This window comes from Panicum virgatum, chromosome 2N (genome assembly GCF_016808335.1).
Source record: "Panicum virgatum strain AP13 chromosome 2N, P.virgatum_v5, whole genome shotgun sequence".
In the NCBI taxonomy this organism is placed as follows: Eukaryota; Viridiplantae; Streptophyta; class Magnoliopsida; order Poales; family Poaceae; genus Panicum; species Panicum virgatum.
The window spans coordinates 64,939,309-64,954,287 of NC_053146.1; the positions used below are offsets into that span (position 1 = coordinate 64,939,309).

The following is a 14,979-nucleotide window of genomic DNA, read 5'->3' on the forward strand; positions in this document are numbered from 1 at the left end:
ACGAGACTTTTGACCACGTGATTAAAGAATGGTACTGTAGTATCACTGTAGCTAATTATCAATTAATTACTGTCATTAGATTCGTTGCGAAAAATTACACTCATCCCTGCGGTTGTTTTGCAAATAGACTTCATTTAGTAGCCCAATCATATAAGATTCTTTTCTAGAAGAGATTAGATTACAAGGAACCAAACGATGACCCTGCGCGCTCTGGATCGACGAGACCATGACGATGACGATGCTTTGCGTCGTGCATTTCGATGACTAATTGGCAGGGAGCTGTGGGTTAGCGTGCAGTTTGCATCTCGGTCACATGATAGCTCATGTGGTGCTAGCTTGGTACAGCCATGTGTGTGTGTGTCAGTGTGTGTATAGATATTTTCTTTCTTTCTTCTTTCTTAAAAAATCTGTACATTTTTTTCCTTGGGAACGAGGGCCGGAAATGGGGAACATTAATAATTGGCAACACATGCGAGCTGCGCGTACGACGTGCCTGGAGAAAATGCTCTGAATTCTGAATGATGAAAGGGTAGTATTCAGTTAGTTCATGCATTTCCTTTTTGTTCAGTTAGTTATATTAATGGCTGTATGTGCAATTGTACTCTGCCTGTACGTAATTGCTGTATTATTGGTCATGAGTAGCCATGGGACAATCCAAGAGGTCCCAAACCGAAGCAGGCTGTGCGCCAGCCGTACATGCGTGCAAGCTCTGCCATTATGCAAGATTCTTTTTTTTTACAACCATTATGCAAGATTCGGAATAGGGGGAGTGGTTAAAATGATTAAATGGGACAAGGGAGGACACCGTGCACCTCCTCGATCAGCGCAAGGATGAGAGCACACCAATAGGTTGAGTGGTGGCTAGTGTGCTCGACAGGGTTCGGAAGTCGGAACAGGTTTAGTTGGAGGAAACGGAGGACTTCCACACGAGAGCTCGCGATACAGCAGGCCAGGTCAGCAGCTCACGTAGCTTGGGCACGGCGGCATGCGAGGCCGGGTGCCTCCCCGTCCCGTCCCCGACCGGGCCGGTGAGCCGACGTCAAGTGGGTGGATAAGGAGGAGGCGACAGCATGGCAGCAGGCCAGCAAAGGTAGCAGCGGCACCCCACGTGCGCGGGGGCGGAGGCCGGCGTGGCGTGCGCGCCACAGCGCACATGGCCTGCGCGTTGGCAGCAGGGTTTAATTATCCGACCGGTGACAGGTAACCGTCGGACTCCGATTCCGGTATACCGGTCCGGTTTGGCCGGTTATCGGTCGGAACCGGTCAAATTCAAATTTGAATTTAAACTTCCCAGTTCAACCCGGCCGGTATACCGGCCGGTTTGACTGGTAACCAGTCAAATTCAATTTTTTCCTTTTTTGGTTTAAATTCAAATGCCCGCAAAGTATACTAAATAAATGTTTGTATAACATATTTTAGTCTAAATGAACCATCCAACCCTCTTTTGTACTACTTTTACATTGTATTTGTATACTTTTGTATGCACGCTTTTTTTGTTTAACTTCAAATCCCCGCAAACTATACTAAATGAACGAATTTTTGAGAAAATTTGACACCATTAGATTCATCGCACCTTGAAATATTTTTAGGAATTATTTGGTAATTTTGCATTTTTTTGAATTTAAATTTAAATTTTGAATTTGGACCGGTTTCATACCGGACCAAATCGGAACCGGTCCGGACCGGTTTGATCGGTAACCGGTCAAACCGGACCGGTTACCGACGGTTTGGTTAACCCTGGTTGGCGGCCACCATGGCCTGCCTGCCCCTGCGATCCGAATCCCTATCCACTTCACCACTTGGGGTGTGTTTAGATCCCACAAACTTTCTAAATTTTCCATCACATCGAAATCATATCGAAACATTAAATATAGCAAATGACCCATGCATGGAGTACTAAATGTAGGTAAATAAAAAAACTAATTGCATAGTTTTGATGTACGTTGCAAGACGAATCTTTTGAGCCTAGTTAGGTCATGATAGGACAATATTTACCACAAACAAATGAAAAGTGTTACAGTATAATACAGTTTCCAATATAACTTTTTCTCCCACCTTTTCAAAGATCTAAACACACCCTTGGACTGGACGTACTCCGCCTCTTTCCTCGGCGCACGGAGCCCTGCCCCCCTGGCCTGCAGGATTCTCTGCACGACACGAGCTCGCCCCTGCTTCGTCAGAGCCGCACGAGCCCACCTCCCCTGTCCACGGAGCTTGCACGCCGGCGCCCACACCACGGAGCCTGCCATTGCCAACGGGGCTCCACGGCAGTTCAGAGTTCAGACTCCATTCAGAACGTGTGAACTTGGGCATGTAGCAGTCGAGTACGCGTTCTCAGAACGCATACACGGCCGCGTATCCCTGGCCGTACTTCTACGAAACCCACGGCCAGCTCTAGCCAGCAGCGCCGCTGCACGAATAGAATGATTGATGATTGCGAGCATTATTTTCGGACGCCAACCTGTGATAATAATTGGAGATTTACTCGTTGTCAATCGCTTGAGATTTGGTTTACCTGTCAATCGGCGAAGCTCTGCCGCCGGCGTCGATCTGTTCAATTTGCGCTCCTCCGTCGGGTTCTCCGCCACCACGATGAGGGGATTCAACAGATCCACTTCCAATAGGGCCGTGTAGAGAGTAGTTTAGTACTCCCTCCTTCCCCGTTTATAAGGCATGGTAGAACATGACACGGTCTTCTAAACAACACTTTGACCATTTATTTATCATATATTATATTACTTTTGATTATAAACTTATAATCATTGTAAAATATATTTGATTATGAATCCAATCATATGAAATTTGCATTATAAAAATAAAAATTTAATAGTCAAATTATTAGTCAAAGATGACAAGGTTTGAATCTTAATATACGTGTATGCCTTATAAACAGGGAAGGAGGGAGTAGTTGTTAGGGTTGTCAATCTGCTAGTTAGGGGAGCAGCCGTGCCTAGGGTGTGGTGTCCTAGCGGTGATGATGAGGCAGCATCGCGACATGTGGTTTGGGTCTGACGACGGAGCTGGATTTTCCAGTTTTCATTGTGTGATGTAACAGAGCCCTCCAGCTGATGCTTCGACTTCCTGTATGTGTTCAATTTTGGAGTAATACCTGAATAACGGTGGAACTGATAGGCTCGTGCTTGATTTTTGGGGTTACTGGTTTATTTGATTTTGTGGCACCTCATATGAGTTAGGAGATAATAGAAATGCTCTGAATCTAAGTGGTATTATAAGAAATGCTCTGAATCTAAGTGGTATTATATTTAAATTTCTTTTGCCTTCAGGCTCTGCATTTTCAATGGCAATTGTTGTGAGTTGTGCTGTGCGCCTGTGCCCATCTAGTACCGCAGCAATTTATGTGTCTGGGAGATGGAGGAAGGCTGACCCCATTTTTCAGTTTGGTCTCTTTAGAGCAAGGCTTATAATTCAACCTGCTGCTGGCTAAATAGAAGTGCCATGTCATATATAGAAGTGCCATGTCATATACAGCCTATGATACAGCCAGCTCATATAATGACTTGACTATTAGATTGGCTGAGAGAAATTGTATTAAATACACATGCATTTAATGCTAATGGGAAAAGGAAGGGCAGGGAGACGCATGGGATTGGCAGTTGAAAAGAAAGCGGCGGCTTCTACGCCCACGCCCGGCTGGGAGCGAGTGTTTTTTCTCGGGCGCGATGAAACAGCCGGGCGAAGAGTAGAGCGCCCGCTCCGTCTCTCTCTTCATTTCTCTTTCTGCCAACAAGGACATTTTTTCTTACGTGGACTCTACCCAGCCAGCTTCGTTGGCTCATAATACTTGCTCTTAGCTTTTGTAGTAGGATGGCTTTATGATTATCCTACTTTTCTTGGGAACGAAGAAGCTAGGCAGATTGTAAAGCCCCATGTGCAAGTTTCCTAGTGTGGAATTATAAAGTTTTTATAACTGCAAACTTAGTAAATTAATTACTAATTTCATCTCTTTTTTTTGTTGGATGCTCCCTTCTTCAGTTTCAAGATTCAGCTCTGGTCTGTTAGAATAATGGCTCTGTTTCATACGTTGAGGCTGTTACTTGTGGAGGCTGTTACTTGTGCCTATCTTTTTTCGAAAACAGATACAATGTTGAGATATCCATATTATTAGTAGCTGGTCTTGTCTGCTCCTCTATTGGAGCGTCTACTACATCTCTGTGTTGTCCTATTCAACTAATTTAATCTGAAAGTTTTTAATGTTCTACTAGGAATGAATGCATGCCGCAAAGGTAAAAGCTTTGTTACATTAATATACAACAAATTTTACTATATTAGTATTTGTGCAATTTCAGAATAATATTGATGTAATTTTTAGGCAAACGTGAATAGTCATTGCCTCGAATTTTTGTAGGCTACTACTTCCATAGATCTTTTATTCACTAAAATATATATACTTCCGTGATATAAAATCACTACTTTTTATAAGATACTAGTTATATATAATTCAAATAATATTAGCTCTATTAGCTGATACATCACATTTCTGCTAAAATTGTTAATCTCATTGATGTCATCGCCTTTGCTTGCATCATGAGTTATATTGCTTGTTACCATTTTGTGTTTTCTTGGTGGAAAATGTGTAAGCTTAACATTCTTTTTACCTTTTTAGTTAATATTTCCTCTTCCTCTATGCTAGATGTTTAAAGTACACCATATTAGACTTCATAGATAAGGTACTCGTGCAACACAGTATCTTGACTATGGGGATTAGATCGATGTTCTGTAGGCTGTGCTTATCTTCTTGCAAAAATCAACAACAACAACAACATAGTCTTTTTCCCCAAGCAAGTTGGGGTAGGCTAGAGATGAAACCCGAAAGAAATAAGTTCAATGTTCAGGCACATTGATAGCTAGTCTCCAAGCACTCCTATCCAAAGCTATCTCTTTAGAGATATTTCAATCCTTAAGGTCTCTCTTTACCGACTCATCTCACGTCAGTTTAGGTCTACCTTTATCCCTCTTTACATTATCGACCCGCTCAAGAACCCCATTACGCACCGGCGCCTCGGGAGGCCTTCATTGGACATGTCCAAGCCATCTCAGCCGATGCTGAGTAAGTTTCTCCTCAATTGGTGCCACCCCGATCCTATCCCGAATAACTTCGTTCCGGACTCTATCCCTCCTTGTGTGCCCGCAAAACCACCGCAACATCCGCATCTCTGCTACACTCAGTTGCTGGACATGTCGCCTTTTTTAGGCCAACATTCATCACTGTATAACATCGCCGGACGAATTGCTGTCCTATAGAATTTGCCTTTTAGCTTTTGTGGCACCCTCTTGTCACAAAGGATACCAGAAGCTTGCCGCCATTTCAACCAGCCAGCTAAAATTCTATGCCTAACATCTTCATCAATGTCGCCATCCTTTTGTAGCACCGATCCTAAATATCGAAAAGTATCCTTCTGAACCACCACTTGCCCATCTAGACTAACGTCTCCCCCCTCATGCCTAGTCGCGCTGAAATCGCACATCATGTACTCGGTCTTGGTCCTAATAAGTCTGAACCCTTTCGACTCTAACGTGCGTCTTCTTGCAAAAATCAATCTACTTATTTTCTGTTGGTGTGCTGCTGTTCGAATTCTTACACTTAGGTGTTCTTCATGCAGGGAGTTTGAAAAGATTAGTGAGAGGATGTCTGATCCTTTGGTTGAGGCAATGCGGGTGATTGTAGAAATAAATAGAGTCAGGTGCCAACTTGGCTTATATAAAATTTGCACAATTTGTTCAACAACTTGGAGCTGTTGTTTTTGTTAAATATTTGTCCATAACAGTCCAAGCTGCATTTTGGCCTCTCTTTTTTTTACATTTTTTGTTTCAATCACACCCATACGCTTCAATTAGAAATACTAGAATTTTTTCCCCGCTGATGATCTATGCTCTTCACGAGCCTGTTTGGTTTTATGCCCAGCCAGTGTGCAAAGTTAATATTTGTGTGTTGGGGGGCATCAATCAAGCACGCCACAAATTTCATGTTGGTATGCTATGTTGAACATACATTTTATCCTTATTTGTAAGAGCAATTATTCCTATTCCTAGCTCCAGTATAAACGATCTTACCTGAGTTTGCTAGTTGCCCTTAAACATTGCATTATGTGGACTTCTAGTTTCTTTTTGCACATGGTGTCTGAAAATTTTATAGGTAGTGCATACGAATATTTTACTGCTTACACTTCCACTCATTTTAGTATAACTAAACTATAATTTTTTTCTTGTGTAGAAAATATCTGGTTACTACGTTTAAATTAAAAAATCTCAAACAATTAGTATTATAATTACACTGTAGCATAGCTGTCTAATTCTTTGTTATTTTTGTAGTAATTTTTCTAAAGAGTTAAATACACCAGCGGCCCTCGAACTTGTTCCCAGGTGCCACTTAGGTCCACGAACTCGCAAAATCGAAATTTGGCTCCCTGAACTTGTTAAGTTGTGCCACTTAGGTCCATACCCTTTCAAAGGGCATGAATATATGCAAAAAGGCCCTTGAGTTTTATCGTCTTCTATCTTCACATCCTTGAGGGATAGAAGGCCGGCCCCCATGGCGCTCGCGACCGGAGCCCTCCCTGCTCCCTCTCCGCGCGGAGGCACGACGCGGGCCGGCCGTCGGCGCTCCTCCCCCTCCCTCGCCGGCGCTCCCTCACTCATCGCCGGGGCCGGTCCTCCCCCTCCCTCGTCGGCGACTGGATCGGGGCGACGCCGACCCTCTGCCCCCTCCCTCCCTCAGCCCCCTCCCTCCCTCTCCGCCCACCCTCGCCGACGCCGGATCTGGAGTGCGCGTCCATGGCAGAGCGGCGCGGCGCGCGGGAGGCCGGTCGGCTGCGGGCGCTCGCCGGCAGCAGGCTGGGCGCAGGCAGGGCCCTGGCCCCAGCCTCCCGCGGTGGCTGCTCGGCGGCGGCGTGGCTGTAGGGCAGGTGATGGGGCGGCGCCGCTCTGGACGTCGGGGCGGGAGTGGTTGCCGGCGGTAGGAGCAGCGTGGCGGATTGAGAAAGAGGTGAAAGAGATGGGGAGGATCTACATATAGAAGATGATAAAATTCAAGGGCTTTTTTGCATATATTCATGCCACGTGGCGCCACATCAAGTGGTATGGACCTAAGTGGCACAACTTAACAAGTTCAGGGTGCCAGATTTCGATTTTGCAAGTTCGTGGACCTAAGTGGCACCTCGGGACAAGTTCGAGGACCGCTGGTGTATTTAACTCTTTTCTAAACTATGCATGACTTCGCCAATCTGCTCTATTGTAGTTAAATATCTTCATATTTTGTCAGTGGATTCACTAGTTCGTCCTTCCTGCCTTTGTGTATTATCTTGCCTACTCATTGTTTACTAAATTGCGTTCTCATTTATGTCCTTGTCTCCCTGATTCTGAGAAATGCATTACCACATTTTGTATGATGAAATTGGCTTCACCCCTTTTGATATGCAGGGACCTGTTGCATTCACTCCTTTGTGTAAGTACTATGTAGAGGTTCCAAAACTTTTCGCACAGCTTTTGATTTGCGACTGGCCGATTGCACTTTCTTTGCTAAATTACAATTTTTAGACTCACTTTTAGGTACTCAAGTATAATTTTCCTCTTTCATCATATAATTGCATTTTTCTTAAATGAAAAGTATAGTTTCATAATATATGTGTGTGTTGCTTCTAATTCTTACATATTGTTTGATGGTAGAAAAATTATAAATTGTACGGTACCCTGTCATTTGGTCCTGTTTTACCATTGAAAAAAATTGTAAACTGTATGTTTGTACCTTAACTTTTGTTTATTTGGTCAATTTCATGTTATATTTCCTGTAAATTGTCATGTCAATTTGTATATTTGGTCAATTTGCATTATGTGGGAAGGTAGGTAGGGAGGGAAGAGGAGAGATGATTATTGCAGTGATAGTATGACTATCCTATGCTTTTGGCATCATTAGATTTACATTAGTTTGGTCCATTTATAAGATGTAGCAGAACAACTTGTGTTACCTATATATCAATCATACTGTCATTGCTAGACTTAATTATAGTTCACATGAGTTGATTTTATAATGGTCATATGTGTATAATTTTAGTGTGTGGATGCTACGATTTATGGAGTTTAATACTTAGGCCCTGTTTAGTTCTCAAAAAATTTCCTACAGTACCCGTCACATCGAATTTTTGGACATATGCATGGAGCATTAAATGCAGTTGAATAAAATAACTAATTATATAGTCTAACTGATTAGCACGAGATGAATCTTTTAAGCCTAATTAGTCCATGATTGGACATTATTTGTCAAGTAACAACGAAATGTGCTACAGTATCAAAATCCAAACTTTTTCGCGAACTAAACACAGCCTTAATCTGATGCAAAGATTTTTAGAAGCATAATCTTTCATTCTTGTGTTTATGGAGGATCTATCATCTACTTTCATTTGTAAACTCACTAAGGTGTCATAAGTTATCACTATCTATTTTGCATTTCTGATTTTTTATTTGTCAATATGATCTTATTTGTTGGTGCAGTAGCAAACAAATTTTGTGACATTATGCTTATCATTTTTAGAAAGTAGATACAATGTTGACATATCCATGTAATTTAGTAGCTACTTGTTGTCCTTGCTTTTGTTGGAATATCTATTGCATATCTATGCGGTCATGGTCAGCTAATTTACTCTGGAAGTTTTTAATAGTCTAGGAAGGAGTACATTTCAAGGTTGGTTAAATCATTTATACAATTAACTATACAATAACATTAGCATTTATGTAATTTGTAAATAAGATTGTTCTAATTTCTTTTAGCTAGACAGAAATAGTTATTGCTTGAATTTTGTATGCTGCTAATTCCATATTTTTTCATCTACTAAATATAGGTTCTTCACTGAGATAAAATCATAAGTTTGTCGTTTTAAATATTATTTAAATATTTTTAAAATAAATTAGCTTCTAGCTGATACATCACCGTGTGCCAAATTTGCTAATATCATTGATGTTATCAACTTTACTTTCATCTTTGAGATATGTCTGTTCCCATGTTCAACCATAGTTGGACTATTTTTGGTTTCTAAACTTTGTCTTTCATATTGTTAACTTATATGCTACTTTATTTCAGGGTCACTGAGGAACATAATTTTGTGTCTAAAGCTTTTTTCATGGAGATACGTGGGGACCTGCTTCACTTGCTATTTTTTGATCCATTTCATCGAGTTGTTTTGATTTTTCAGTGCGTCTTTGTTTACTGATAGCTGCGTCTAATGGATTTATTTCTATTCTATTAAAATATGCTACTTCCCAATATCCTCTACAATTAATTCTTTTTGCTTTTTTTCCCCACATGTTACCTGGTATGTGTTTGTTGTGGGTGTTGGACAACAAATGTAGGAAAAAAAACAATAAACACAGCTTTTTTGCATGTTGTGTGTTGTAGCTAGAAAATTGTGTGAAAAACACAACAGCTGGAAAATGGTCAAAGAAAAAAAAAACAGATACCACACATGCATTTTGGTTATTTATTTATTTTATCATGAAATGTAGTATCTGTGATCTGAGCGTGCCAAATGGTACAGAAAATTATTATGTTTGTGTTATATATGTTGTATATTTAAATTATTGTAATTTTTTGTGAGAAAATCAATATTACTTTTGAACAGGCAATAGGTTGCTCATTTTTCTCAAAATAAAAAATTTTAAGACCAACAAACATGTAATGTAACTGGGCATGTCGTAGGGTTGCTACATCATACAACACTAAACCGGCCCGGCCCATAGCAGAAAACTAAAACGGGTCCTCAAAACACAGACATTATAGTTACCGGGCGCGTGCGCTACAGAAGCGGACCCGTTTAGAGGAAACAAGTGTAAAGAAAGCAGAAAGTAATCTGGGCTGTCCACTGCCCATCCAACGGTTGAAATAAGTGATTGACGGAAAGGTTATTTCTCAGTCGATTGACTTGGAGACACTCTTTAATAATTGACCGGCCGCCAGAGAACCTAGTATGTGATGATCCATGGGCAAGTGCTTGCCGGGACAGGAACAGGACGGCGATCCAGCACCACTGACGCCTCTCCGTCCGGTGGTGCGCTCGCGATCGGCCGGAGCAGGCTGCCGGCCGGTCCAGCGCCGAGACCGCGACGGCTCAATGATCCGCGCGCATGGGTTGGTTGCGTGCTCGGTAGATCACGGCAGGGTTCACATTCCCGGTCCGGGAAGACCGAAAACCGGGAAAATTTCCCGTTCCCGGTGATGACCGGGAGGTGAAAACCGGTCTGGTTTTTAATATTTTTCGGTTCATAATTTAAAAATATAAAAGTCAATTTTTTTAAAATAAACGGTTTTCGCTACAGTAGCACCGGGAATGTGAACCCTGGATCACGGATCGTCTCGTCATCAGGCGACCAAGGCGACGTCGCTGTGCTACTTCTGCTGCTCTGCCTGCCTAGCATGTTAGGCTGCGTTGGGTGATGCGGCCGCCGCGCAGGACAGCCATTGCCGGCCGGGTTGCGGACTCTGTGCAGCAGCAGAGAGCAGACTGATGGGTGCGTGCAAGCTGAAGCATACCGCGCGGCAATGCACGTGTCTGGACTCGTTCTGGGTCGTCGGAGGCTGCTTTAGTCTTCCATTCAGGTTACTGTGGCCACTGGCTGGTGCCGTCCGCTGCTCATACGATTTGCATTGTTCAGTCAGTGGCTCTGATGGAGATCGACCCATCGCTTAGGAGTTGGGACGGTTGGTTGGTGCTTCATTAGTTGCGCTGGTTTATTTTGTTCCGTCACCCTGCCTTTCGCTCGACTGCAAGCTGCTGCTGAATACAGAAACAGTGTTGGACAGATGACCTGATCTCAGATCGTGTCGACCCCTTTCCTTTCCTGTGACCAAGCAAGTACTATGCCTCAATGAACTTGCATGTTCACGTTATCAGCCGTGCTTGCTTACACAAGAATTTCAAAGGAATCTACGCAGAACGAATTCGTCTGGAATTTCCAAGCGATCGAACTTGCAGACATGTACTCTACGGCTCTACGCCCTGCCCTCTAGATAGCTAAATACTGGGACACACTTCGTACAAACGTGCGACGAGCACGACACGGTTTGGGCGGAGCATGATGGAAACAGGCGTCGCGTCAATGGCCGACGACGGGACACGAAAGCTGATCGAGCTGGCCCCAAAACATGCCTGCGCCGACTCCGGTGCATCGATCTATAACCGGGACGCTACAGACGAGTGAACGGCGGGGCCCCGGCGGCCGCACGTCATGAGTGGAGCACGGACGTGCGGGGCAATCAGTGGCCTGAACCGGCAAGCCAAGCGAAGCACAGCTGGGGGTATTAGTGGGCCTCTGGGCTGCTTCATTTGCTCTCTTGCGCCTGCTGCGACAGTGGAGCGGAGAGTAGTGGTCATGGACGGCAGGATGGGTTCATGATGGTGTGTTCTTTTCTGGACTGCTGATTGGATGGCTGCGGCTGGTGCCTGGTGCTGATTTGATGTGAGAGAAAAATACTGTTGACTGGTTGGTAGTTGTTGACTGATGCTGATTTAGTATGAGAGAAAAGCACTGTACTGCTGACTGGCTGGTAGCTGTTAACTGATGCTGATTTGGTATGAGAGAAAAGCGCTGTTGCTAGTTGCCAGCAGAACAGAGTGAAACACATGGTTAGTTAAAAGTTAAAACAATGGGCATGCAATAGTGGAAAGAAAGCCATGTTGGAGACTTGGCCCTGTGTAGTTAGTACGACGCTTTGGGGTTAAGCTATCGACTTCGAAGTCAAGCATCACCATGATAATTATTCTTCAGATCCATTGTACTGCTTCAGAAGGTTCCGGGGTTTTTATACCCAGGGGGAGGTAAACACGCGGAGAAGCTGAGATACTCCTGACGTGTGCCACTCACATGCTACTAGATCGTCAGCTAGCTGCTAACCTTGTCATCAAGATTTTTTTTAAAAAAAAAATTAGTGGGAGCCCATAGTCATTCACTCGGGAATTAACGAACTAAATACTAGATGTAAATGGAAAACCTTAAAGAGATTTTGAATATTAATACTAGGTAGCCCACGGTCAGATCAATCTCGCTAGATAGCTACTAGATCGATTCAGATTGGGAATAATTGAGACCTGCATGCCATAAACTAATCACGAACAGATCGACCAACGAACCTGCATGCCTTTCTGATCACTGTTTGTATTGACCGTACATGGCAGTTGGCAGCTAGGGAGCACATGCCTATCATGGAGCTAGGGCAGCCGTGCATGTGTGTGCCTCGATCGGATTGACAAAACATGTGTGCTGCTGGATGGTTAACCTAACTAGCTAAGCAAGAGCGCATTATTGTAGAAGCGGTATGCATGCAGATCAACGGGGCATGTGTGTAAGCCACAGTGCAGCAAGCAAGAACACGGGCCCTGAATGTTCTTGCTCTTTGGTCTTTGCAAGCTGTTACAGTCATTTTGACCTTTTGATTTTTGAAACGAAGCTATTATCGGAAGTTGGATCTGGGTTAATTAAGCAGACGAAGAGACGTGCGATCTGCAGCTGCACCCTGCCAGCACTGGAATAATGAAAAAGATGGAGAAAGAACAGGTTGGGAACTGAAAATGGTGATTCGATCTCGTGTCCGGGGCCAAGGAGAGAAGCTATCGGTTCCGTTTCGTCTGGTAGCTCGCGGTCGAACTTGGCTTGCCGATGCCGAGACCACGACGGCTCCAATAATGATCCGCGGGCGTGGGATGTTTCGATCGTTGCACGATTCCATCGATCTCACTCACCCTGAGTCCCAGACGACTGTGAGCTCCTCCAAAAGCTCACCCAACATTTTTCAACCATGAATGAAAGAAGAGAAAGAAGAAAAAGAGGAGAAGAAAAGAAAGGAGAGAGAAAGAAGGGGAAAATAAGTCGTCCTAGTTTCAGATTCTGATCCGCCCCTGCAGAGTTTGAAAGTTGAAGATTTGCCATGTGAAGGACGCTTAATTTTTGGGTTAAGCCACCGACTTCAAAGTCAAGATCACCATAATTATTATTCTTCCGATCCATTGAACTCCTTCAGAAGGTTCTAGGGTTTTTATACACGGAGGGAGGTAAACACGCGGAGAAGCTGAGATACTCTTGGCGTGGCACACACATGCTGCCACAGTAACTATAGCTGACTAACCTTTGTCATCATGATTTTTTGAACAAAAAATAAGTGGGAGTAGAATGCTAGATCAAAGTATGCTTGAGACTAGAGCTGTGAGAACTGAGCTCTATTATATATGCCAACCACGGTTTTGTGAAGTGCATATGCGTTGTTGGAAGTCCCGTATACACATGTTGCGTGACGTCCCTTGAACTTGTATCTTTCTAAAAGCTGTTCTGGGGCTTCTTTTTCGCCTGTTTCGCTGCTGTTGCTGCAGCAGCCCTGCAGCTGCACCCACCATAGCATAGTTACAACATGCTACTCCAGGGCCCAATTGTAGTGGCACATTAGCTTGGGAGCTGCAGGCTGCAGCGGCGGTGCTGCAACAACAAAGGCAGCTGCCGCAACACATCATCACCACGGAAAAAAATAGAATGGGCCTCTTTCGGAACATCGCTGCACGGCCCAACTCTCCGCCGCAACAAACACACGGGCCAATTCTCTCCTGACTCCCTTCCTCCCGGGCCTCCTGCTGCCTCTGCTGGACTAGAAGAGCTGCTGCAGGTAGGGATGGTAACGGGCTGTCAAATTTGAAGAGCCGGTCCCTAAAAGGGTTAGACTCTATTCTTTTATAATTTTGAGCTAAAAAATTTAAAAGACAAGTTGGGTTGTGGAGTAACCACTAGGGCCATGATCCATTACCACCCCTACCTGCAAAAGGAGGCGGTGGCGGCAACATATATATAGAACAGATAGAGAAAACTCGACTGGAGGGGCCGACACATGCTTCCCGACCGAGAATACCCCCACCCCACCCCCCCCCCCCCCACCCCACCACCACACACACAACTCTGACTTCTTTGACCAGCGAGGAGGATTTTTTTTAAGCTCAGATAGAAATCCGCTTCCACGAGAAGTCGAACTCATGATATGCTACTAGAGCCATCTAACCAAGTCACCTAGAGGTCCATTCGCAATATAGAACAGATTCCACCAAAATTGCCAAGAGAACTTATCTATTATGTTTTTTAGCAATTCGCTATATATTATTTATCTCGAGATTAGAACTTGCACATACAGGCAGGCGCGGAGCCAACGATGGGTCTGGAGGGGCTCCAGCCCCTCCTACCACTGTTGGACCTATGGAGCCCTTCCTAAGCCCCTCCTACAATTTTTTGTCATGGATGTACTGTGAGGAGAGGCTAAAATTGTCTACAGGTGGAAATAAACCCCTCCTACAAATTATCCTGGATCTGCCTACAGGTTATGCATGCAAGAGGCAAGGCACAACGGTTTCCAGCACACTACAAAATATTTTGGGGACGTTCTCAAACAGTAGTGCAGGTCAGACCGTTAGAGGCTACAATCTACATCCAGAATGCTGCATGAGAAAAATGGATAGTATTCTTGGACACCGTATAAGATCTACTCGTTCTGCGAACCTTAGTTTGCAGTTCTCCTCTATGATCATACTTGAGGCCAAACAAGGTGACCTTTCAACAGCTCATAAAATTCTCAAGCACCATAAAATTTCTCTAAATTTGGACCCAAACTGCTTTTAGAATTTCCAAGCACCATAAAAATTCTCAAATTTAATGCATCTAGAACCGACCATGGTGCGAATTTATTGGTGCTCCTTTTTTCATCTTAGCAGAATTATGATAGCTAAAGCATGGCGTGTTTTTTGCTCGCATAAGTTGTCCTTGGTTTCATATAAACTCGCAGAGAATAGTATTTGGTTGACTGTATGAGCGGATGCAGGCTGCATGAACAAATGCAAAAAATATGCTCTTGTCCCGATGGGGTGGACACACCTGAATTGGCCATCTCCACTCACACGGTCTCACATACGGACTCAGTGGATGTGGATGCATTGCAGCCACACTCGT

At 43.9% G+C, this 14,979-nt stretch overlaps 1 long non-coding RNA gene across 1 annotated transcript; it reads left to right on the forward strand.

Annotated features, from left to right (window-relative positions):
- Positions 1-5,553: 5,553 nt before the first annotated feature.
- LOC120658659 lies at positions 5,554-9,391 on the forward strand. The gene is made up of 2 exons (XR_005668797.1): positions 5,554-5,702; positions 7,438-9,391. It is a non-coding gene; the product is annotated as an uncharacterized LOC120658659 (long non-coding RNA).
- Positions 9,392-14,979: the final 5,588 nt, after the last annotated feature.